The sequence below is a fragment of the Neolamprologus multifasciatus genome, chromosome 13 (assembly GCF_963576455.1).
Source record: "Neolamprologus multifasciatus chromosome 13, fNeoMul1.2, whole genome shotgun sequence".
Lineage (NCBI taxonomy): Eukaryota > Metazoa > Chordata > Actinopteri > Cichliformes > Cichlidae > Neolamprologus > Neolamprologus multifasciatus.
Window position 1 is genome coordinate 3,332,010 of NC_140451.1, and position 25,740 is coordinate 3,357,749.

Genomic DNA, 25,740 nt, shown 5'->3' on the forward strand with positions numbered 1-25,740 from the left:
GGCTGTTTGAGGTACACGTTGGGGGAAAAAAACAGAAAAAGACAAACATTTCTTACCACTGGTAGGTAGCTGACTAAAAATTGAGCAACATGCTTAATCACCACCTGCATTACAGAGAAAATGTGTTTTAGAAAAAGAGAACAGGAGGAACTAGAAGAATTGTAAAGTGCACACATAAGAAGCCATCCTGGGAAATTGTCTTCTCTGCGTTTTCCAAAGAAGACAGTCCCAAAGCCTCCTTCACCCAGCTTATCCTGCTCTTCGTATTTTTCTTCAAAGTCCTCTACAGAGAGACAAAACAAATTGAATTTAACAGGTAAAGGAGACTTTACTCACCTAGATATTTACGCACACCCACAGCACGTGGTGTGGTAAAGGTCGGCCAAGATTTTGACCACATGTCAGAAAGTGGATCAAAATTGGACTAAACTCACTTGAACTCTGACTTTGTCTGCACTTAGAACTATCACAAGACATTAAAACAGAACATCGGGCATTGATGACATCACAGGAATCTAACATTCTAATCTATGCAAACTGTCTCCATGGCTACATAATATCAAATTAAATCATAGCAAAGGAGTAAAAAGCAGGATCAGTCTTAGGGTGTATGTTACATGTTTGCCAGTTTGGATGAGTGAGTGCAATACTTCATCGGCCTGTGTTGTAGCAACCTGTTGAACCTGCTGAGAAACTTTTCTTTGTCCACTCTGCCCCAAACTTCACATGCTCCATAAAAGTCGAGGCCTAGAGACCTCTGCATAGTTATTAGCATTAGGTTATCAGTATCATCTGATATATATGACATTTACAGTACAGTACTCACACATGACATAGGAGGAATAAATATGAACTTTTTGACATAAATTTGATGATATGAAATTGGATATTTTTAAAAATATGAAACTTTTTCCTTCCGTCATACTTCAGAAATATAATATATTAAGTTTTGAACATTTTAAAACATTTAAGTTTGCTCGTTGTATTTACAAGATCCTACATGGACGAGCTCCACAATCATTGGTCAGTCATGTTAAAATCCATTATCAGTGGAAAACAAACCTGATCCTCTACTAGAGGCGATTGTGCAATACCTTTTAGACATAACACTCAGCAAACAGTTATTATCAGTTAAAGTCAGTGAGATTTGGAGTGATACATGACACATGACGGAATAAGACACGCAGACTTAGCATGACGAACCGACGAGGAACACGTACACTGTAAATACATACAGAGGGAAAAGAGGACTAGAGATGAGACATGGACATAACTAAGCACAAACAGAACATGATGGCTGGGGGGAAAACACACGTGACAGAAGGAATGGGTCACAAGGGCAAAACATGTAAACGAGAGGAGGAGACGGGAGAAAAAGACATTACTGAAATACATGAAGGGCCAGGGCTGGGGCAGCCAACCAGTCACAGACAAACAGCCACATTTTTTACTGTGTCACCGCAAAGAGCCACATCATACACCTGGGCACACATGAACATCACCCATCCCTTCCTCTGTCCTGCGTTCAGTTTGGGGTATCAAACTCAGGACCCTAACCCCATCAGGCCGGGGTCTTTGTGTGGAGTCTGCATGTTCTCTCCAGCTTCCTCCCACAGTCTAGAGACATGCAGTCAGTGGGGGTCTTCTCGCCCCGTTCACATTCACACAGAGATGCATTGAAGATCACCTTGTGGTTAGTGCCTTCTATTCGATGTACAGACTGAATAATAACACCTTCTAATTAGTTCTGTCTCCTATTGGTGCTCTTCTACGAGTAATCAGTGCTTGATGGCTTACTAAGCTTAACGTTTTTCACAACATTGATAACAAACACACACAAAACAACAACAACATATATTATCTAAAAAAATCTTGATTGGACCACATTTTGATGTTCATCCTACATGTTTATTGAGATTGTCTAATGTCTGCGACGGTATCTTCTCCCACGTCTGCGGACACCCGAGGCCTTGTGGGCTCTCCTGCGTCTGCGAGCGGGGCGAGAAGCACGTTTGCGTCTATACCTGCGTTGTGGCATCGTCCAAAACGGCGGTACCTGCTCCACGTCACGGGTTCTATTTATGGACTCACCTGGCAAATTTAGTGATGTCACTGCTGATGTTGTGCCTCTACAGAAATAGCATCATAATTTCATATTTTGTCAGCACTTCCTAGCAGTATGTAACTACACAATAAATGTCAGGGTTTGCGTGTTGAGATATGAATGGAGGACCCAAGATGCAGGCACTGCTGATGTGAGTGAGCTTTATTTATGGAGAGTGACATACAAACAAAGGCGAGGGAGGCGAGAAACAAAACTAGGAAAACCTAAACTGGGAAAGCTGAGAACCAAATAAGAAACCTGGACACGAGGGAATGGAGTTAAAACACGATGACAAGCAGGAAAAACAGCATGGAGGAACACAGACGGACCAGTAACGCACACAAGAGGACGAATGCTATAAATTAGTGATGGCCCGCTTGAAGCTGACGCTCCGGCGCGTGTGTCGAAAACACCAACACACCGCTTCAGAAGCACTCTGTCGATGCTCGATTCGTTTGGCCACAGTCACGTGATCAGTGACGTCCAATTGTGAATTGTGAATTCCACTCTGCAGAGTGGGCAATCATAATGAAGCAGTTCAGTTTTTCTGTAGATTCAAGCTGCTCTTCATATTTTTGACCAGCAGATGTCACCACAGAGGACTGTGTTAAAAAGCTTCCAGTAATGAATCGTTTTTCAACACAAGCTTCAGAAAGCTTTGTTTGGCCATCACTACTATAAATACACACAGAGGGAAACGAGGAAACACAGGAGGGGGACACAGCTGAGCCTAATGAATCTGACGAGACGGGTCCTTCATGTACTGTACATGATGCGGGTAGATGCTGTACGTTTATGGGCTGCAGGAGAGACACAGATTTGTGCAGCTGAGGTTGTTTGGGGTGCCTGCGTGTTCGCCTGCTGGGCCTGAGCGAGCCTCTCCACATCTGTGGCCCGGCGGTCTCTTCTCTTGCTGAGGATCTTAACGTAGTTTGCTGGGACGAGCCGGTGGTCTCACCATCCACGCTGGCCAGGAGCCAGCCACGCACACGGGGCTGTAGCTCTAAACACGAGGGAGATAGTTGTAAACATGGGGCACGCTCACACAAAAGAAGAGCCCTCATCTGTTATTTCTAAGATAAGGAAAACAAAAATAGAAGGTTTTGGGTCAAAGCACTCAGAATCAAATGTCCTGCAGCCAGTAAAAAGCTCATCACCTTTAGGAGCGAGGTTGAGCATCTCTCCAGCTTGCATAGAAAGCTCCTCCTGAGAAGCAGCTGTAAAGTCATATTCTCCTCTGGCCACCACGTGGTCGTCCTCCTCGCTCGCCCAGTTAGTGTCTAAACCAAGCAAGGAAACTGAATGAAAGACATTCATCATTTTAACTGGTCTGAACCAAAAACAAGTCCTTCTGCTTTTCCTTACACTTGTAAAGTAACTAATGGCATATGGAGCTATGGTACCCAATTTATTTGCCACTGAGTTACACAAAGGCACATATGATGTCATACAAGCAGACTCATCTTTACACGTGTACTGCAGCCCTGAACATTACCAGCTTCAGATTCTATTATCAAACTTTGCAACAGCAGCCTTAATTACTTTGAACTCAAAACAATCAGCACCTGCAGCCACTGTCCTGTGTTGAGTACACCTCTCAAAACAACTAAATGTACTCATATGAATATGTGAGTGCTTCCTGTTCCATCTCTTCAGCCTGCTGCACAAACCTGCTGGGGGGACGTCCTCAAGGTGAGGTGTGTGTCTGTATCCTCCCAGGCTGTAGCCGCCACCGTAGCTGTAGCTGTAAGGCCTGTAGCCACCACAGATGGAGCTCCCATAGGGGCTGTAAGAGGGGAGAAGGAGCTGTTGGATGGACAGTAGGACTGCTGGACCTTATGAGGGGGCACCAGGGGCGCCATCCTGGGCAGGACAGAAGGGCTAGCAGGGGTAGAGGAGCCTGTAGCTAATCCTAAATCTGTAGATGTGTTTGGTGACAACATAAAGATAGAATATCAGTAAAATCCACCCATAATTCATTGCAACATTAATTGAGCAAAGCATTAGTTCAGAAACGTCATGGAGTCGAGCTAAACCACAAACTGAATGAACAGCTCATAGAGTGGCTCTCTTCCACAGCGTGTCCTTTGTCCTTTCTCCCTCCCCTCAACCCCAACCAGTCCTCAGAGGCTGCCCCTCCCTATACCTGCTTCTACTGGAAGTTTCTTCCAGTTAAAATGGTGTTTTTCCTTCCCACAGTCACCAAGTGCTCGCTCAAAAGGGCTTGTTTTGATCATTTCGTTTCCTCTGTATTACAATAGGGCCTCCACCTTGCAGTATAAAGTGTCTTGAGGTGACTGTTGTTGTGATTAACGCTATATAAATAAACTGAAATTGAATTGAGTCAACTCTTCCTCCTGCCTCATCTCCAGCTCTGCTACTCTTCATCTGTACAGACGGTGGAAACACACAATAAATTCACCATCAACCAGCAGCTAGCGGCAACTTTTAGCATGGGATGTTTTCTCACATGAGCTGACGTTATGAACCAGTCAACACACCTTAAATATCCTTAAATATCATTATCACAGCTCTGATTGTTCAGCTTCTCCAATCTGATGACCATATTCTCTTAACCTTAAAAAGATATGTTGATATGTCCAAAAAAGATAAAGATGTGTCAGATTTAATTCCATTTCCTCACTTAAAGTGGAAAAAAGTGTCAGGGTGGGGGGACTGATTGAACTGTGATTGTGGAATTTGCCTCACACAGGTGCGTTCACTGTTGCTTGTTTGAGAATACTGCTGTATATATACAAATGCTGACTGCATAAACAAACTGTTGTACAGATATTTTTAGAATGATCTGAATATATTAAGAAAAAGACAATAAAAAACAATGACTTGCAGCATCAAGCGGAGGACTTTAATCTTCTCTTGTTTACGAGTTTGGGGACAGGTGAGCAGAGGACTGACAGATGAAAAACACGAGCTTTCTCTAAGGGTGTTGCCTCTCCCTTAAAGACAGGCTGAGGAGTTCAGTTACTCAAAAGGGGCTCAGAGTAGAGCTGCTATTCCTACACGTTGAAGAGAGGCTGATGAGAAAAGGAGAAAGAGGCCCAGGGCAGACCTAGGACACTCTGGAGAGGCTATATCTCTCAGCTGGCCTGAGGATGTCTTGGTGTTATCCCAGAAGAAGTGGAGGAGGTGGCTGGGGAGAGGGAGATGTGGGCTTCTCTGCTTAGGCTGCTGCCCGGGTAAACCAGTCCTTGATAAGCAGAAGAAAATGGATGGATAACAATAATAAGCAGAAGAAGCTAAAAGACACAAATTTAAAATAAAACATTATCAGTTATGAATTGAAAGATATAATTATTCAGCTATATAATAACTCAGCTTATAAATATATATGTAGGCATTTTTTTGAAGTAAATTATCGGGCAAAGGAACTGAGTTTGTTGGCAAACAGCAGCTACATTTTCTTCTGAACTGACAGTTAGCAAGTACAGAACAAACAGAAATGCAATGAAAATATTTCTGCGGCTTTTATTAATTTCACTTATTAACCAGAACTGCACAAAACAAACAAAAAGGCTCAATTAACAGAAGAGAGAGAAATCTAGCGAGACACACTGACTAGGACACGGCCTCAGAGGAACAAACTAGCAGTCAGCCACTTGTACGGCTGTGCAGATAAATAATTAGTTGCTTTTTTATTCCTGGGACTTCTGATCCTCTCCAAATACACAGGGAAGTACCTGATGCAGCTAGTTTTGGGTACTACCATCACCAAGCATTTAAAAAATCTATTAGAGGATAATAAAGTGTTTTCACCAACCAGAAGAAAAACATATTTTAGCGTATAAAATAGCAGTCTCTTCCAAACAAGTCCTTTAGCATGCTGATGTTAAAAAAGATCATGTAGAGTAAGACAGGCATAGAGAACAGCACTGACTGGGAGAGGCTTTGAACAGATGACATACTCAGATCAATTCAACATATAAGACTTTAACAATGCACAAGCATCTATCAAAAACCTATTTAATCTATCATCTGTGATATTATTATATACAATTATAATGTATTGTTCATCTCCCTTAAATAAACAGGCAGCCTTAAGGTATGAAATATTCATTTGTCTACTGTTTCAGTGGCTGATAGTGCCCCACAGGCCTCAATGTGAGTTTGAAGCCATTATAATCTTCAAGTTGTTTAACGATAAACTGATTTTGAATGAAAGCCACGGAACTTCGGTAGCACAAAAAAGTCTATATTCTTTGTGTCCATATGGATCAGTCATATTACCATTATTTCCCCCTAAGGTTGCCAAAAGCACCAAGTTAATACTTGAAAAAACTGCAGCAATACACCAAAATAGAATCAATATTCTGTTTACTTGGTGACAACGCTGCTTTTAGCCTTCAATCAGAAAGCTTGAGTTGGCTAGTTTAGCATCGGGCTAACGTTTAAAGCTTTCACTTTGGGGAAGTAACTCGCATTACTGCTACTGCTGTGTAATCTTGGTTAAATTCACAGCATATTCCAGAAATTACCCTGCAATAACTAACTGTTAGAATAGCGGCACCGTATTGCATCACACTGAGTGCATTTCAATCATTTATCCCGCGAGTTTGCTAGCTAGCAAAATAATAAAAACGATTTTAAAAATTAGCATGTGTAACGTCCACACTGGAGAAAATGATTTACTAGGACTTACGCAAACTCCTCCACAGTGAAAACGTACAAATCCTTCTTGCAGACTCCTTCTTGTATTTTTCGTTTTCCAGCAAACACTCATTAAAACGGCCTCCAGCACGTTAGTGCGCTCACCCCCGACTTTTCGGGGAGGGGGGGTCACACATTGAAACAGACTGACGTGCAGAGGTACAAGGCAGCCCAGGCAGAGAAATGTTGCTTTTAGACTTTGCCATTTTATTTCTCTATCTGATAAGAAAACTATTCAATCAGATAGTTATTTGTGGTGAATGAAATACAGTTTCAAGACGTTTTAAGCACCAAATCCGAAATAGAAGCACTACAATATATCCAAGATTTTTCAAGGATTTCAAGCACCCGTACGAAACCTGCATATGCAGTTGATGATTGTTAAAATAAAATAGAACATTTTCATCAATTTCTTGTTTGCTCCGAAATCTACGACATGGCTATATACAGAAAAGCTCGACATGTTATGCAAAAGAAAAAAATACACGAACAAAAATTCTCGTAATTGTCAGTTTCGTAATTTCAAAATTCTCCAAAACTAACATTTTCTTTGATTGACTCATATTAAATTGACTACGGTCAAATTTAGTGTGAACAATATTACACAAACAAACATGTGTGTGTGCGCCTGCGCATACATCAGAATCACTTTGATCCCTTGTGACGCGGTAGCTTTGCTTCGATCCTTCATGACGTGGTAGCTTTGCTTTGATCCCAAAACCCATAATACGAGCGCTCACCCATCATACTTTATGGCATAACGGACGTTGACCTGACACCAACCCAAACCCTTTCCAGATGTTTTCAGAGCATTTTACAAAAGAAACCAAAACAAGTTCAGTTTTGTTTCTAACCAATTCACAGAGCAAACAGACACATCGTGGCTATTAAAGTCAACAAGAGCGACCCTGAAATTCTGCAACAGGTAAAACTGACCAAAGAACAATTTCAATACGAGACAGATTATCAATCCAAGGAAACTGGATATATAAAACCTAAGCGTTTCAATGACCTCGAACAACTACTGAAGGTTAGGCGAGCACCTGAAAATGGTCAACCATTATTTGTTAGTCTAATCAAACAGATGTTGGCCATGTTTCTGAGGTCGTTTTCTCCTTTTTTATGTTGTTCTTTCAGTTTTTCTCCTGAGATGAGGTATGAAGTGTCTGTGGTGCAGCTGGTCTGGTCTGTCTCGAGACAGTCCAGGCCGCACTCACCTGCAACAGGTGGAGACTCACCAGAACATTCAGACCTCACAAATTGTGTCTTTCTCAACTCTTCTATAAAGGGTTTCTCTCAGGAGGGGAAGGCAGTGAGGCCTGGAGGAGGTCCACCCCATCACGAGGGCTGGCTAGGCTTTCGCAGCCTGTGTAAGTGTATGTGTCTGCACGACCGTGTTTATTGTTTTATATATTTCAAAAAGACGCATGTCCTCACATCTGCAGTTTCTTTGGTGGATCTGGTCTCGTCTGTCTTGAGACGGTCCAGGTTGCATCCACCTGTAACAGGTGGAGACTCACCAGTACATTATGAACTCTGAATGTGTGTGCAGTGTGCGCAAAAGTTTCCATGTTCGGATTTCTTTGGGGGAGTTTTTCTCTGAATGTGTGCAGATGTATGTCCATTAATGTGTGCCTGCATGGAGATCTGACGTTGGCTGCTAGGATGGACCTCTGCGCATAATCACAAGTGTGTGAAAGCATTTCTGTGTTTGGATTTCTTTGGGGCGGTCCATTAATGTAAAGAGCGGTGAAGCGGCCCGCTCCCGGTTTTTCCTGCTTTCTTTCCCGCACCTGGAGGGCGTCGCAACCTCCTCATGAGGGCTGGCTAGTTTTTGGGAGTGTGTGTATGTGTCTGTACAACTGTGCTTATTGTTTTGTGTATTCCAAACTAACAGGATTATGACATCACATATATTTAGAATCTTACCACCAATTTGATCCTTTGATCCTTGAATCCATAAATAGGGGTGAGAAGCGATGACTTTTAGTCCATTAATCACAGCATTTATGTTCGCAGAATTGAAACGTTCACCAGAGAAGTATTTTGAAACATCTGGATCCTTTTCGGAGTAACTGTTTACAGATTCCAACATGTCTCAGAGAAAACAACCCTACAGATTTTTAAGGTAAGTTTTCTTACTGCTGGTCACGTGATGGTGTCAGACTGAGCGGAGGTCTTTCCCGTTGTCAGAGAAAAAGACAAAGATGAGACTGTTGCTGAGCATGCACCTGCAGCTAGCCCCTCACCGAATCATTTTGTCCCACACACACCCTCGACAATACCGAACAATCACAGAAACTTTAAAAGGAGTGGGGTTCGCTGCCGTAACTGTCAAGGTTGGGGCCATGTCCAAAAGCAGTGCCCTTCCCCTCACAAAACCACCAAGGCCTTAACATTGAACAGTAGCCCTTGGGACAGCCCAAAACCCACCGTGCTCCACCTTAAGTGCCAAAGCCAAGAAATGAGTATCCCCATGCGCCTCTACGAAGTGGAGGCATGTGCTGTTTTGGACAGTGGGGCCCGGAGGAGCGTGCTGCCGCTGCCCTACTACAACTCCATCCACCCAGACGTGAGGCCACCACTACAGCCCTCAGTTGTTGAGACCTTGCTTGGGACCTGGGGACGTGCCGGTGCTAGGTGAAGCCCAGATATCTGTCAATATCAACAATCGACAGGTGGATGTTGATTTCCTGGTGGCAGATATAGCAGAAAATGAGGTGCTGCTTGGGCATCCCTTTCTCACTCAAGCTGAAGCACGTCTTGATTTCGGCAAACGCTGCATCATCCCGTTCGGTGAAGAGGTGCTCTACTACCAAACCGAAGCCAGTACAAAGTCACACGCAGTGAGAATAGCTAGAACTGTGGTGGTGGAACCGGGGCAAGAGTATATGGTGAAAGGCAATGTGCATCCTGGTGCAGCAGCTCAAGGTGACATGATGCTTAGTCCCACCAAAGGTTTTGTTGAGAAGCACAAAGTACTTATCGCCAGAGTCCTAGTCAACGTGCAGCCTTCTAAAGCTGTCCCACTTTGCCTTTTTAACCTCGGCAATAAAGCAGTAACAATTACGGAAGCCCATTGCCGGGCTCCTCCAGCCAGCTGAGGCCGTGGAACCCTCCATGGTCTCTCCAGCTGCAGACTCACTGACCAGCCCTCCTGTGGTTCCGCTGCACCTGCAGGAGCTCTATGCCCAGAGCTCCACAGACCTCAATGACTATGAACAGGTCCAACTGAAACGCTTGCTTAGCACTTAGGGGGGGCGATCGTGGCTCAAGAGCTGGGAGTTCGCCTTGTAATCGGATGGTTGCCGGTTCGAGCCCCGGCTTGGACAGTCTCGGTCGTTGTGTCCTTGGGCAAGACACTTCACCTACCGCCTACTGGTGGTGGTCAGAGGGCCCGGTGGCGCCAGTGTCCGGCAGCCTCGCCTCTTTCAGTGCACCCCAGGGTGGCTGTGGCTACAATGTAGCTGCCATCACCAGTGTGTGAATGTGTGTGTGAATGGATGGATGACTGGTTGTGTAAAGCGCTTTGGGGTCCTTAGGGACTAGTAAAGCGCTATACAAATACAGGCCATTTACCATTTCACTTATGGACATGTGTTTTCTACAGGGCCTGCTGACCTGGACCGAACCAGCCTTGTGCAGCATGACATCATAACCCGTCCTGGTGCCCCAGTCAAACAACATCCACGAAGAATGGCAGGGGAAAAGCTGCAAGATGCTGATCAGCAGATCTACGACAGCCTACAGAGCGGTCTCGCCCAACGCAGCTGCAGCAGCTGGGCCTTGCCCATCGTTATGGTGCGGAAGAAAGATGGGACATACCGTCTCTGCATTGACTACAGGGCTCTCAACGACCGCACCATAACAGACGCCTACCCGCTGCCCCGCATCCAGGACACGCTGGACACACTCTCAACTGCCAGATGGTTCAGCACATTAGACCTCGCATCAGGCTCCTGGCAGGTTGAGCTGACGCCTAGAGCACGCAGGGCCGCCGCTTTCTGCACTAGGACAGGCCTCTTTGAGTGGAACGTCATGCCATTTGGACTATGCAATGCCCCGGCGACGTTCCAGCGGCTGATGGACCGCGTCCTGGCTGGCATGCAGTGGGAGACCTGCCTGGTCTACTTGGACGACATCATCGTGCTGGCTAAGGACGTATCTGGGATGTTGCAACGGCTTGGCCAGGTATTCTATAGACTTCAACAAGCTAACTTGAAACTGAAACTTGAAACCCTGCACAACCTGACCAAGAAGAACGCACATTTTCAGTGGTATGCTGAGCACCAAGCAGCTTTCAACAAGCTGAAGTGTCGACTCACCTCTGCCCCTGTTCTTGGCTATCCACTTGACCATGGAGAAATGACACTAGACACTGATGCCAGCGACACTGGCATCGGTGCGGTGCTGTCACAGATGCAACAGGGCGTGGAACATGTGCTGGCATATGGCAGTCGTAAGCTATCAAGAACTGAACAAAACTACTGCACCACACGACGTGAACTACTAGCCGTCGTGGATTTCATGTCCCATTTTCGCCAGTACCTCCTTGGACGGCCTTTCAAAGTGCACACAGACCACAGCAGCCTGCGCTGGCTAACAAAAATGAAAGAGCCAGAGGGACAGTTAGCTCGATGGCTCGAGAAGCTTGCTGAGTTTCAACTTTCATCCACCGTCCAGGTCCACTACACCAGAAACAAAGACTTTAGATCAAACTGCTCTTACTATTTCAGACATTTTATGTCAAAACACTCCTACTAACACAGACATCTCAGAACAGATAATTCACACTAGAACAGACATATCACATCAGAACATTTCCACTAATACACACACTGTAAAGCTGTCTGAGAAAGTATATGTGGCTAAAACCCTTGATACTGCTTCTCTGTTTCACGGCTGGACCATGGGGGAGCTGAGCCAAGCCCAGGACGCTGATGCAGACATTGCACCCATATGCGCCTGGATGGAGGCCAGCAGTGAGCGCCCCCCATGGACTATTGTCTCACCATGCAGGCCAGCCACTAAGACATAGAGGGCTCAATGGAAACGGCTCTACTTCAGAGATGGAGTTCTGGTCCGTCGCTTCTACTGCCTTGACGAAACCCAGTTCTATCCCCAAATCGTACAGCCACACAAGCTACAACCAGAAGTGATGGGCCAGATGCACGAAGGGCCAGTGGGTGGACATTTTGGTGTCGAGAGGACTGTGGCCAGACTACAAACCCGATTCTATTGGTATCACATGAGGGAAGACGTCGCTCTTTGGTGCCGTACTTGTACCAGCTGTGCATCCAGGGCCCGACCCCAGAAGACACTGCAAGCTCCGATGGGAACTGTCCGGGTAGGAGCCCCAATGGAGCCCGTTGCGCTGGACATTATGGGACCACTGAATGAGACGGAGCGCAGAAACCGATATGTCCTTGTGATACAAGACTACTTTACAAAGTGGACTGAAGCCTTTCCTATCCCAGATGAACGGGCTGCAACCATTGCCGAGGTCGTTGCATCTGAGTGGGTGTGCCGCTACCGGATACCTCAAGCACCGCACAGTGACCAGGGACGCAATTTTGAATCTGATGTGTTCCAGGGGATGTGCAGTTTGTTTGGCATAGACAAGACTCATACAACGCCATTCCAACCCCAGTCAGATGGCCAGGTTGAATGTTTCAATGCCACTCTCCAGAAGATCCTGGCCTCCACAGCAGAGCGTTGCCATTGGGACTGGGACCTGATGATCCCGTACGCTGTTATGGCCTACAGGGCGACCAAACACGGTGCTACAGGTTGCACCGGTTGCACTTCATGATGTTTGGCCGAGAACTGAGTGAGCCAGTGGACCTTGTCGCAGGTCTACCTCCTGATCCAGACAACCAACCCTCAGCTCCAGAGTATGTGCAGCAAATGCGTGAGCGGATGGATCTGGCCCACCTCATCGTCAGGGAAGCCCTGTGTGAGTCAGTCACGTGCGCAAAAAGGCAATATGACAAGAACTGTTGCCACACACAGTGTAAGACTGGAGATCCTGTGTGGTATCTCATCAAAGGAACATGTCACATCAAGAACAAGGTCAGAAAGTTCCTCCCATCGTATGAAGGATCATTCTTTGTCCTGGTGCAATTGGATGACCTAGTTTATCGGATCCAGAAGAACCCAAGGTCTAAAGTGAAAGTTGTCCACCATGACCAGCTAAAGCATTATCGCTGCTGCGAGCCCCTGGACAATACCTGGGTCCTTGATCAAGCTCATCAGTGGTCCCCTACAGAGGTCCCACCACCAGCTTTAGAGGATGACCCAGCAGACCGTGATCTGGGTCTGCACAGTCTGTTCTCTACTGCAACTGGCAATGGCCCCAGCTCCTCTCAGCCATCTGTCTCAGTTGCAGCTGATCCCGCTCCAGTTGTGGTTATCCCATCGTCCCCTTCCCATGTAGACCATGAGAATGGTGGGGGTGTGGTGGGTGAGCCAGACCACCTGGGCCAGCAGTTTCAGCGACCAACTCGTCGGCGCAGTGCTCCAGACCGGTATGGAGTGTGGATCACTTAGCTTGGTTTACCTACCATGGACAGTTCAAAGTAGGACTGAAGATTCAGTTCAAGTTTAAATCGTTTCAGCCTCCTACACTGTTAGCTACAATGGTTTAAGAGAGCTATATTTTTCATTGTTCGAGTGTTTACATTTGAAAAAAAAAAAGGGAGTAAAATATGTGAAGGACCTACGGGGTTATCTACATGCACTTATCCATTTGTATTTGTGCCTTCCTAGATGCTAGGATAAGTTAGTTATTCCTGGTCGCCATGTAATAGTTACAATTGTGTAATTTCTTTTCTACTTAACAGCACTTGAAATGCTTTATTTTGCACATGTATGTACACCTTACTTGAGTCAACGTCTTTGTCACTGAAGTGCACTAGTTGATACTATACCTCACCTTATATGCGGTAATGGCTAACACTTTTATCTCCTGTGGGCTCCAAGTGGTAAAGGGGATTGTGTACCAGTTTTATGCATTACAATGCTGGAGTGGAATTATTGTTTAATTGCCATCCAGAGTGGGGGTAGTGTTGCGGGAATTGCCGTCTTGTGTGTGGCTGGGTGCAGTAAGGAGTGTATGTGATGTGTGTGTGAGCATGCGCGTGAAGGAAACGCAGGGAGCGGAAGAGGAAAAAAAGAGAGAGAGAGTGTGTCCTGGGTAGAGAGGGCGACCGGGAGCAGCGTTCTAACGGGCTACAGCCTATGCAGTGTGTTTTCAAAGTGTGCAGTACTGTTATTAAAGCCTCATCTCTTCAGTACTCTCCGGTGTCCCGGCTGATTTCTGTCTGCCTCACTACTCCACAAAAGTGAAGGGAGTTAACCCCGAAGGAGGACAAACTTTGGCCCTGGAGGAAGCATCTCCCCTCGCGTCTCCCGACCACGGTCAGGGGACTGACGGCGAGGAATGGTTAACACTGAGCTCCCGCCGCCACTGAGCATATCTTGCTTTATTATCGATACATTCTGCACAACCTTGAGGGATAAAAACTTTAAACAAGAGTCTGTTAAAATGCCCCCTACAAGAGCTGCAAAATCTGCATCCAACAAATCTCCTGAAGAGTCACAAGCGAAAGAGGGTATGTCGACGACCACAGCTACCACACCAAGTACACCTGTGGACGCCGACGCGCTCGCTGTGGAAATATCAAAGACAGTCGTGGACCAAATATCTACTGTAGAAGCCTACATGCAGTTTAATTTGAAATGTACGCTTTTATTTTGATAGTGCAGAAAAAACAGGAAGTTGGGCGAGAGGAGAGTGGAGCCACATGGTTTTTTGACCTCGCAATCTCTCTTCATCCATTTTGAATTGAGCTTTATAAGTTTTCGTAATTTGGAATTCCGTTGCTGTGTACCTGTTTGGACTTTTGAAGTAAATATTGAGAAACTATCAAGGACTGTTGTTTTGTTTTTTGTTTTTTGGATATGGAAAGAGGGACTAAGCGGAGCGTCAAGCTAAGGCTCCATTCGAATGAAACCTACATTAGTCAAAAAACCAGCTCTTCATGGATTAATGGAGTTTGAAAACGCCTGACTATAAAGAAAGAAGAAAATACCGAACCGAGGAAAAACTGAAGATGGAAAACCGTAAGTTTTAAATTGCCTTGCCCTTTTTTCAATTTGCTGAGGTGCATGTTTATTGATTGAGTTTGGAATTTTGCTACCCATGGATGAACAAAACAGTGGAAAAAGGATTGTAAATATGACTGAGAAGGCTATGGAAGACTGCAAGACTAGAAATGTCAACACACATGGACATAAGCTCTCTCAATTAACAGGCATGAAAAAAGAAATTGAGCAATTAATGGAAGATGATGCAAATGTTGACCTCGTTAAAAATAAATTACGAGTTGACTTTAGCTCTTTGCAGCAAGACTTTGTTAGCCTAAATTCTAAACTGCAAAAACTTATGAGTGAAGATGAATTTTTGGAAGATCAAAATAGTTGGTTTGATCCAAAGAACAAGTCCCTGAATGATTTCTTTAGGAAATGTGAAGGGTGGATGAAAGAAGTCATGAAACGCTCTGAACAGAACAGAGAGGACGACATAGGAAAGCAGGCAGATAATAGGTCCATATCATCAAAGTTGGCAAGAAAACGCTCAAGTAGATCTGGATCACAACGTGGAAGCATTTCCTCTACATCTTCCTCTATTAGATTGAAGGTAGAAATGGAGCGTGCTGCATTAAAGGCAAAGGCTGCAGCTCTGGAGAAGAGTTTGGCAATAGAAAAGGAAGAAGCGGATTGGTATGCAGAAATGAAAGGAAAGGAGGCTCAATTGCAGGCAGAAGAAAAACAAAGAGAGGCTGCAATAAAGGCTAAAAGGGAAATGCATGCTATGCAGACTGCCCTTGCTGAGTCAGATGCAAAACTGGAAGTTTTGCAAAAATATGAAGATACACAGCCAGACATGAGCATTTTTGCAGATGATGATCAGAATGGCAAAACTGAGATTAAAACCACATTCCACTCAACATCGCAATACGTCTCATCTGCACCCTACGACAACGACGATGTGCAGACACCAATGCAAGAAAGGACAATGCCTGCGCCAAGCACTGAAAGGGCTGGTGAACCTGTGCTCGATAGTTTGTGTCAAGCCATTTCTCAGCAAGTTAATGTCACTGAGTACCTGGTAAAGAATCACAAAGCATCTCTATTACCTGACATCTCCATTCCAACTTTCAACGGAGATCCACTTGAATACAACTCTTTTATCGGTTCCATTGAACATGGAATTGAAAACCGTACTGATAATAATCGTGATCGTGTACAGTATTTGCTGCAGTACACGAGTGGACAACCCTGCTGGTAGCAAAACAGCAAAAGTCAGAGGGCATTAATGACGACATTTATCAAATGTGGAGCGTAGTTTGGATCTTCTTCTGCTGCTTCAGTGAATTTTGGTTAGAGAGATAAAACCTGCAGCTCAGAATCGAGCGCAAAAAAGACGGAAACACAAAGCGCGGACGCGCCGACGCATCAGAGTCAGCGAGCTGTCGGCTTTCAGCCCCGACGGCGTGTCCGTGTGAGAAAGCTGATTGTGATGCGTCGGGTCTGTGTTTACGTTTTTGAACAGCTGGTCACACCGGTGCGACCAAAGATCTTTTTTAGTCGCATCATTGAAAAATATGGTCGCACTCTAGAGCCCTGAATACCATTATATTACAACAAAATCACACTTCCTGCACAGCTCTCTCTCTCTCTGTACTTCAAGAACAGTTTCCCGTCTCAAATCTCTGTTTCCTGCATCATTCATTCACTTATCACCCACCAGTCTACCGTTGTTTACAGCGCTGTCGGCCGCTCGGACAAGAAAGCCTAATTTCTGCTGTTCAATACTGAAGAAATGTAAACTTTTTAAAACGATGCAATAAAGTGTATCTGCTATAGAAAGAGAGATCCACTTGAATACAACTCTTTTATCGGTTCCATTGAACATGGAATTGAAAACCGTACTGATAATAATCGTGATCGTCTACAGTATTTGCTGCAGTACACGAGTGGACAACCCCATCAGTTGGTTAAAAGTTGCATCCACATGGAACCTTCAGTGGGTTATACAAAGGCGAAACAAATGCTCAAAGAGTTTTTTGGAGATGACTTTAAGATAGCTGAAGCCTACATAAAGGAGGCCCTGGATTGGCAGACAATTAAGCCAGAAGACGGCATTGCACTACAGTCCTTTGCATTGTTTCTCACCGGCTGCTACAATGCAATGACAGATGTTAACTACATGGAAGACTTGGATAATACGTCTAACCTAAGGGCATTAGCTAACAAGCTTCCTTACAAACTTAAAGAATCGTGGCAAAAGTATGTTTGTGACCTGCAAGACAAAACGAAGAAAAGAGTCAAGTTCAAGGATTTTGTCAACTTTATCAATCAGCAAGTTAGGTACGTGCTACACCCACTTTATGGAAATATAAGGGAAACTACAACAGGTGTGAAGGACTCATTCAGACAAAGAGCAAAGCCACAATACGCAGAGACATTCAAACCAAAGAAAGTGTTTACAACAACAATCACTGACCCTCAAATGGAAAACAAGACAGAAAGTGCCAAACAAGTGGCATCAAAAACATGGACTGTCCCAGTGGATTCAAGCAGCAAACCTTGTGTTTATTGCAAGGGAGAGCAACACAACCTCCAAATCTGCAGAAAGCTCAAGGACAAGCCTCATAAGGACAAGATTGAGTTTTTAAGGAGCATAGGACTGTGTTTTGCCTGTTTGAAACATGGTCACATGAGTAGCAGCTGCAAAGACAAGCTCCATTGTCAAGAATGCTCTCGACTGCATCCTACCCTGCTGCACATCACCAATAGGGACTCACAAGAAGAAACAGCAAGGGAGGCTGCTCAACAGTTCGTATCAAGTGCTCTTGTACAAACAACAGCAACTTTCAGCATGACTGGGGCCGGTAAGGAAGATTGTATTCTTCCAATCGTTCCAGTACGTGTCAAGGCCCAGAAAGGAACCAAGACAGTAACAACATATGCATTCTTGGATCAAGGCAGCTCAGCCACCTTTGTGACAGAGTCACTGATAAAACAACTGAACCTGAACGGACGAACTATGAAAATCTCACTCCGAACGATGGGAAATGAATCTGTTGTGAACACCTGCATTGTGACTGGACTGGAAGTCAGTGGTCTGGATGGTAGCCAGTTTATTAAACTTTCAGAGGTGTATGCACAAAACCACATTCCTGTAAGTAAAAACAATATCCCATGCCAGGAGGATGTTGACAGGTGGTCTCACCTGACGGAAGTGAAACTTCCCACTATCCAAGCGGATGTTGGATTACTCATAGGAGTGAATGTTCCCAAAGCCATGGAACCGCTTAAGGTGGTAAACAGCGTGGACAATGGACCCTACGCAGTGAGAACAATATTAGGTTGGACAGTAAATGGACCACTTAGGAGTGGAGGCGACATGAGTGGGAGAAACAGATTGGCACAAGTGACTGTGAATAGGATATCAGTAGCCAGGTTGGAAGAGCTCTGGCAGCTACAGTTTAAGCAGGACTTTCCTGATGCGGGACAAGACGAAAATCTTGAAATGTCCAAGAAAGATCGTCAGTTTCTGAACATGGTGTCTCAGTCTGCAAAACTAGAGGATGGCCATTGTAGTATTTGTCTTCCAGTGAGAAGCAAGGCGCTGTGCTTGCCAAGAAACAGAGAAGTCGCAGTGCAACGTGCGCTGAACTTACAGAAAAGATTCACCAGAGATGTCAAGTTTTATGAGGAATATGTTGCATATATGGATGATATCCTAAAAAAGGGTTACGCGATCAAACTGAACAATGCTGAATGTAAGTCACTAGAGGGACGAACGTGGTATTTGCCTCATCATGGAGTGAGACATCCAGTCAAGCAAAAGTTACGTGTTGTTTTCGACTGCGGGGCAAGCTTTCAAGGAACATCGCTGAACCAGCATCTGTTGCAGGGACCAGATTTGACAAGCTCACTGGTGGGAGTCCTCCTGAGGTTTCGACAGGAAACTGTGGCAGTAATGGCTGACGTGGAGGCCATGTTCCACCAGGTCAGAGTCAGCAAGGAAGATACAGATCTCCTCAGGTTTCTTTGGTGGTCTGATGGGAATTACAAGGAGAAGCTTGCAGAACACAAAATGTTGGTCCACATCTTTGGTGCCACCTCTTCGCCAAGTGTTGCATCTTTTGCACTTCAGAAATGTGCTACTGATTTCGAAAGGGAATTTGGTCAAGAAGCTGCAAGGACAGTCAAGAAAAATTTTTATGTGGACGACTGTCTTAAGTCAATTGCAGAGGAAGACGCAGCAATCAACCTGTGTTCTGACTTGAGGAACATGTTGGCAAAAGGCGGATTTCGACTAACAAAATGGTCAAGCAACAGCAGAAAGTTGCTCAACTCAATTCCTGATGAAGAAAGAGCACAAGGATTTAAAGTTCTGAATCTGGACGAGAGTAATTTGCCGATGGAAAGAGCATTGGGAATTCAGTGGTGTGCTGAATCAGATCAGTTCAAGTTCAAGATCAACCTTAAAAACAGACCGAACACTAGAAGAGGACTGCTTTCCCTTCTCAGCTCCATCTTTGATCCACTGGGATTTGTTGCTCCGGTGATTCTGTGTGCAAAAAAAATCTTGCACGATTTATGTCAGAGGAAATACGGCTGGGATGAATCCCTACCAGAGGATGTCATTAAGAGCTGGAATAAGTGGGTTGCAGATTTGCAAAGGCTTGATGACTTTGGAGTTGACAGGAGTATCAAGTCAAAGCATTTTGGTGCACCAGTCTTTGTGCAGCTGCATCATTTTGCTGACGCAAGATGGAACAGCAAGCTACCTGTTGCTGCGCAATGCAAGTGGCGAGACTCAGTCCACGTTGGTAATGGCAAAGGCAAGGGTTGCACCTTTGAAGTGTCCAACCATCCCACGAATAGAATTAATTGCCGCAACAGTTGCAGTGAAGATAGATAAACTTCTAAAGAAGGAACTAGAAGTAGAACTGCATGAATCTGTTTTTTGGACAGATAGCACGGCTGTGCTAAAGTACTTGAATAGTGAAGGCACAAGATTCAAGACCTTTGTTTCTAATAGGATCTCAGTAATCTTGAGCCATTCTCACATTCGGCAGTGGAGATATGTCAATACCACTTTGAATCCAGCAGATCATGTCTCTAGAGGACAGACTGTTGCAGCATTCTTAAAATGTGGCGATTGGCTTTCGGGACCAAGTTTCCTATTCTGCTCAGAAGATCAGTGGCCCAAGAATCCAGATCCCAGAATGCTGGATTTTGATGACTTAGAGGTCAAAAGAGAAGCTCAGACACATGTCATTCAGATGCAAGGGCTCAAAGACTCAGTAGACCAGCTGATGAATCACTACTCATCCTGGACAAAGCTAAAGCGTGCTGTAGCCTGGTTCATGAAACTGAAGAGTTTGCTTAAGGAATTAATAGCAAAGAGAAAGGAAGCAAGCACAATGAGTGAGGAAATCAGGATGAGCCAATTCAAGAAAGCTTTCAAGGGAAAAAATCTAACCTGTGATGATTTGTCTGAAGCAGAAATGGAAATTGTGAAGTACTGTCAGAAGCAAAGTTTTGAACAGGACTTGGCAATGCTGAAAGAACATCAAAGGGTGAAGAAAAATAGCTCTCTCTACAAGTTGACTCCAGTACTTCAAGATGGAGTCATAAGAGTTGGAGGAAGGTTGAGTCGAGCAGCGATGCCAGATGATGCTAAGCAGCAAGTCATCTTGCCAAAGGAGTCACATATCACACAGCTTGTGTTAAGACATATCCATGATGTTACAGCTCACGCCGGACGGAATCACATGTTGGCTCATCTGCGTCAAAAATTTTGGATCCCTGGAGCAAATGGAGCCATTAGAAGGTTATTGTCAAAATGTGTCACCTGTAAAAGGCTACACGGAAGTACTGGCAAACAAATAATGGCAGATTTACCAAAATGCAGGATCCTGCCTGATGACCCTCCGTTCACCAAAGTAGGTGTTGACTACTTTGGTCCATTCCTGGTAAAAAGGGGAAGAAGTCAAGTAAAGAGATATGGTGTCATTTTCACATGTCTTACCACACGAGCTGTACATCTGGAGGTTGCATCTTCACTTGACACTGATGCGTGTCTCAACGCCATCAGAAGATTCCTTGCCAGAAGAGGACAAGTTAAAGAGATGTACTCAGATAATGGAACCAACTTCCGATCAGCTAACAGTGAGTTAAAGAAAGCAATTAAAGAATGGAACTCCAGTATGATCATAAAATCATTGTAGGAAAGGGGGATCCAATGGCATTTCAATCCACCAGCAGGATCTCACCATGGAGGAAGCTGGGAGAGACTCATCCGCTCAGTGAGAAAATTTTGAATGTCACAGTAAAAGAACAACTGTTGGATGAAGAAGGTCTCCACAGCTTGCTGTGTGAAGCTGAGGCTATTATAAACAGCAGGCCTATTACAAAGGAATCTTCAGATCCCAATGACCTGGAGGCTTTAACACCCAACCATCTCCTGTTGCTGAAGGTTAAGCCAGAATTACCTCCAGGAATCTTCAACAAGGATGCCCAGTATGTAAATCGCAGGTGGAGACAAATCCAATATCTTGCAGACATTTTTTGGAAACGCTGGTGCAAGGAATACCTCATGCAGCTCCAAGAGCGTCAACGATGGACTACACCTAAGAGAAATTTCCATGTTGGTGATGTTGTGCTAATCGTAGATGACACAGCACCCAGAAATTCATGGCCACTAGGAAGAATCGTAGAGATCTTTCCAGACCAGAAAGGTCTGGTGCGTCAGGTGAAAGTAAAGACCAAGACCAATGAGCTTTGTCGACCAGTTACAAAGCTGTGCCTTTTGCAAGAAGCCGAAGATAATTGATGCCCTCTTCGAAAGTCAAGAACTAGTTTCCTCTGAGGGGAGGAAAGTGAAAAAAGATTTCTTTAAGATAGTTGAAATTCAGTTAAGTAATGTAGCCATAGACCTTTTCATTTAAGTTAAAGATTTTGAAGTAATTGTTTCAAAGACATTGATAACAATTAGGGGCCGGTAATGTAGAAGCCTACATGCAGTTTAATTTGAAATGTACGCTTTTATTTTGATAGTGCAGAAAAAACAGGAAGTTGGGCGAGAGGAGAGTGGAGCCACATGGTTTTTTGACCTCGCAATCTCTCTTCATCCTTTTTTAATTGAGCTTTATAAGTTTTCGTAATTTGGAATTCTGTTGCTGTATACCTGTTTGGACTTTTGAAGTAGATATTGAGAAACTATCAAGGACTGTTGTTTTGTTTTTTGTTTTTTGGATATGGAAAGAGGGACTAAGCGGAGCGTCAAGCTAAGGCTCCATTCGAATGAAACCTACATCTACTATGATGGAGAATAAATTCGGTGAGCTCTCATTATCACTAAAAAATATATCAGCACAACTGGAATTAAATTCTCAACGGATCTCTGACACGGAGAATCGCATTTCAACTGCAGAAGACTCCCTGTCAGGTATGGAAACTAGACTGGCTGATATGGAGACTAAAGTGAATATTCTTACGGAAAAATGTCTAGACTTGGAGGGCCGGAGCTGAAGAGACAACTATGTAATTCTGAACTTAAAGGAAGGCACTGAAGGTCGTGAACCGGTGAAATTCCTCGAAGGCTGGCTACCGACTTTGCTGAGTATTCAAACTAAACAGGGGAAAATCAAAATCGACAGAGCCCATCGGTCCATTGGATTATCGAGACCTAATCACCCTCGTGCAATGATTATTAAGGATTAGGATCCTCACTGCAGCTAAAGATAATGGCCCCCTGACTTATGATGGACAGATCATTCATATTCGACAAGATTTGGCAACAGGAGTAAAAGAGATGCGACGTGCGTTTAACGGAGTGTGCCAAAAACTTGTCCAGAAAAATATGCACTTTTATATGCGCTATCCTGCTACACTAAACTTTTCCCACGGAGGGAAAAATTACTCCTTCCATAAATCTGAAGATGCTCTTGCTCTTTTGGACAATTTGAGTTAAATTGAAGTACACCGACAGCAATTGATTGAATATGATTAGTTCTATTCAGGCACTTAAATATTAGACATACTCTTAATTTAAGGATACCCAGCCCATGCTAAGGTGTATTGGAACTGGATGTTGTACACTTATTAAGGAATGACTCAATTGTCCCCTCCCTTCTTATTTGTCTTTTCTTACGGATTTTATAAAGTAAAACGAGTTCAACTTAGAAATATAAATGAGGTTGGCTGGTTTTTTCGGTGGCATGCGGGAGTTTGGAGGGGAGTTTTTGTTTCTTTTTTCTTTTCTTTTTGCCTCTCTGTCAGTGACACTTGCTCGGTTTCACGAGACCCAGTTTTCTATTTTGATGGATCGTAGGATCGTTTTTTGGGGGGAGGGAAGGGGGGTTTTAGGGGTTGTCTTTCTCCTTTGTTTTTATCATTAATATGGTTGTGTCTATATAATGTATCTAAAATTACCCACATTCCCTTTTATGGAAACATCTGTTTGCTTATTTGCAGTAGCGCACTCCGAGAATGGTTTCCCACACATCAAGTTATAATAGGGGGGTGGCGGCGGGAATTTTAACAAAAAAAAAAAAAAAAGCTGAGCTGATATGACTGATTTTAAAATAATTTCTTTAAGGGCTGAATAATGTTGTTAAATGACAGAAAACTCTTTCATTTTTGAAGAAGGAAGAAACACAAATTGCCTTAGTTTCAGAAAGTCATTTAAATGATTTAGAACACTCAAAACTAAAAAGAAGTTGGGTTGGCCAAGCTTTTTACTCATCCTATAATACAAAAAGTAGAGGAGTAGCCATCCTTATCCATCGTAATTTGCCTCTAACCATAAAAAGTCATAAAAGATAAGGAAGGACGCTACATTTTTATATCTGGTTTCTTATTTAGAGAATCTATTTTTATAGGATGTGTTTATGGTCCAAATTCAGAAGATGTCTCTTTTTTTCTCAATCTCTTAACCCATGTTTCAGCCATAGCTTCCCCATATTTGGTTTTGGGAGGTGATTTTAATTGTGTTCCTGATCCTAGGGTTGATAAATCTCCACCAGGGGGTGAATGGTCCCCAAAAAGTATTAGATTGAAAGAGTTTTGTTCTGATCTAGAAATTTTTGATTCCTGGCGAGTAGCTCACCCCACAGATAGGGATTTCACTTTTTTTTCTTGCCCCCATCAGAGTTTCTCAAGAATAGATTTGCTCCTGTCATCCAGGATGGTCTTGGATAGGATGGAACAGTGCTCAATAAGGTCTTGTGTCATGGTCCTGGGTCCTTTTGACCCAGCGTTTTGTGTTTTCTATTGGTGTGATTATTGGTTCTGTTCTTCCTCTGTTTAGTGTTTACTCTGTTCTGCCCGTGTGTTCCTGTATCTAGTCCACGTTTCTTAGTTTGTGTCCTTTCATGTGTTTTCTTAGCTCTGCCCAGTTTAGGTTTTCCAGTTTCATGTTCACCCACCACTGCTGTTTGTACCCACTCCTGTAAATAAACACTCACCTGCACCAGAGCTGCCGCCTTTTGGGTCCTTTCTACAAACCCCACACGTCTGCCGACTTATTGCCGGCAATGTGAACCAAGCTCTTGCAACGGTTGTATAGGGATCGAATGGACAGGATTTCTAGGCGCAGCCAAGTGGCGGAGGGCTTTCGCTTTGGTGGCCTCAGAATCTCATCTCTGATCTTTGCGGATGATGTGGTTCTGTTGGCTTCATCGGGTGAGGGCCTCCAGCTTGCACTGGAGCGGTTCGCAGCCGAGTGTGAAGCAGCGGGAATGAGGATCAGCACCTCCAAATCTGAGGCCTTGGTTCTCAGCCGGAAAAGGGTGGAGTGCCCACTCCGGGTCGGGGATGAGTTCCTGCCCCAAGTGGAGGAGTTCAAGTATCTCGGGGTCTTGTTCGCGAGTGATGGGAGAAGGGAGCCGGAGATCGACAGACGGATTGGGGCTGCAGCTGCAGTAATGCGGACGCTGCACCGGTCCGTCGTGGTGAAGAGGGAGCTGAGTGTAAAAGCGAAGCTCTCAATTTACCGGTCAATCTACGTCCCTACCCTCACCTATGGCCACGAGCTGTGGGTAGTGACCGAAAGGACGAGATCGCGGATACAAGCGGCGGAAATGAGCTTCCTCCGAAGGGTGGCTGGCCTCTCCCTTAGAAATAGGGTGAGAAGTTCGGCCATCCGGGAGGGGCTCAGAGTAGAGCCGCTGCTGCTCCACATCGAAAGGAGCCAGCTGAGGTGGTTTGGGCATCTGACAAGGATGCCCCCTGGGCGCCTCCTGGGTGAGGTGTTCAAGGCATGTCCCACCGGGAGGAGGCCCCGGGGCAGACCCAGGACACGCTGGAGAGATTATATCTCTCGGCTGGCCTGGGAACGCCTTGGTGTTCCCCCGGACGAGCTGGAGGAGGTGGCTGGGGAGAGGGAGGTCTGGGCCTCTTTGCTTAGGCTGCTGCCCCCGCGACCCAGCCCCGGATAAAGCGGATGAAGATGGATGGATGGATGGATGGTTCTTGTCTTTTCGAGAAGCAACCTGTCACTGAACAGACTCGTCTGGTTGTTTATGGCCGTGTGCAGAGGATGCCCAGCATTGTCCATAATGTCCAGCAGTTTCTTTAGTGTCCTTTTCTCTGCCACTGACACCAGAGTGTCCAGCTTCATGCCGACCACAGAGTCAGCCTTCCTGATCAATTTTTCCAGCCTGGATGAGTCCTTCTTTGCTGTGCTGCTCCCCCAGCACACCACTGCATAGAAAAGTACTCCAGCAACCACCGACTGGTAAAACATCCTCAGGAGCTTCCTGCAGATGTTAAAAGACCTCAGCCTCCTGAGGAAGTACAGTCGGCTTTGGGCTTTTTTGTACAGGTGCTCTGTGTTGCATGACCAGTCCAGTTTGTTGTCCACCCACAGCCCGAGGTACTTGTAC

General features: G+C 44.8%; 1 long non-coding RNA gene across 3 annotated transcripts; it reads right to left on the reverse strand.

Moving 5' to 3' along the window:
* Positions 1-1,886: 1,886 nt before the first annotated feature.
* LOC146504828 (uncharacterized) lies at positions 1,887-7,266 on the reverse strand. 3 transcript variants are annotated; one of them, XR_014877652.1, is made up of 4 exons: positions 6,762-7,262; positions 3,775-5,312; positions 3,262-3,384; positions 1,887-3,107 (listed from the first exon to the last, which is right to left on the reverse strand). It is a non-coding gene; the product is annotated as an uncharacterized LOC146504828 (long non-coding RNA). The 3 variants fall into 3 exon arrangements; XR_014877651.1 differs by having other exon boundaries at positions 1,887-3,177; positions 3,775-7,266; XR_014877650.1 differs by having other exon boundaries at positions 3,775-7,264.
* Positions 7,267-25,740: the final 18,474 nt, after the last annotated feature.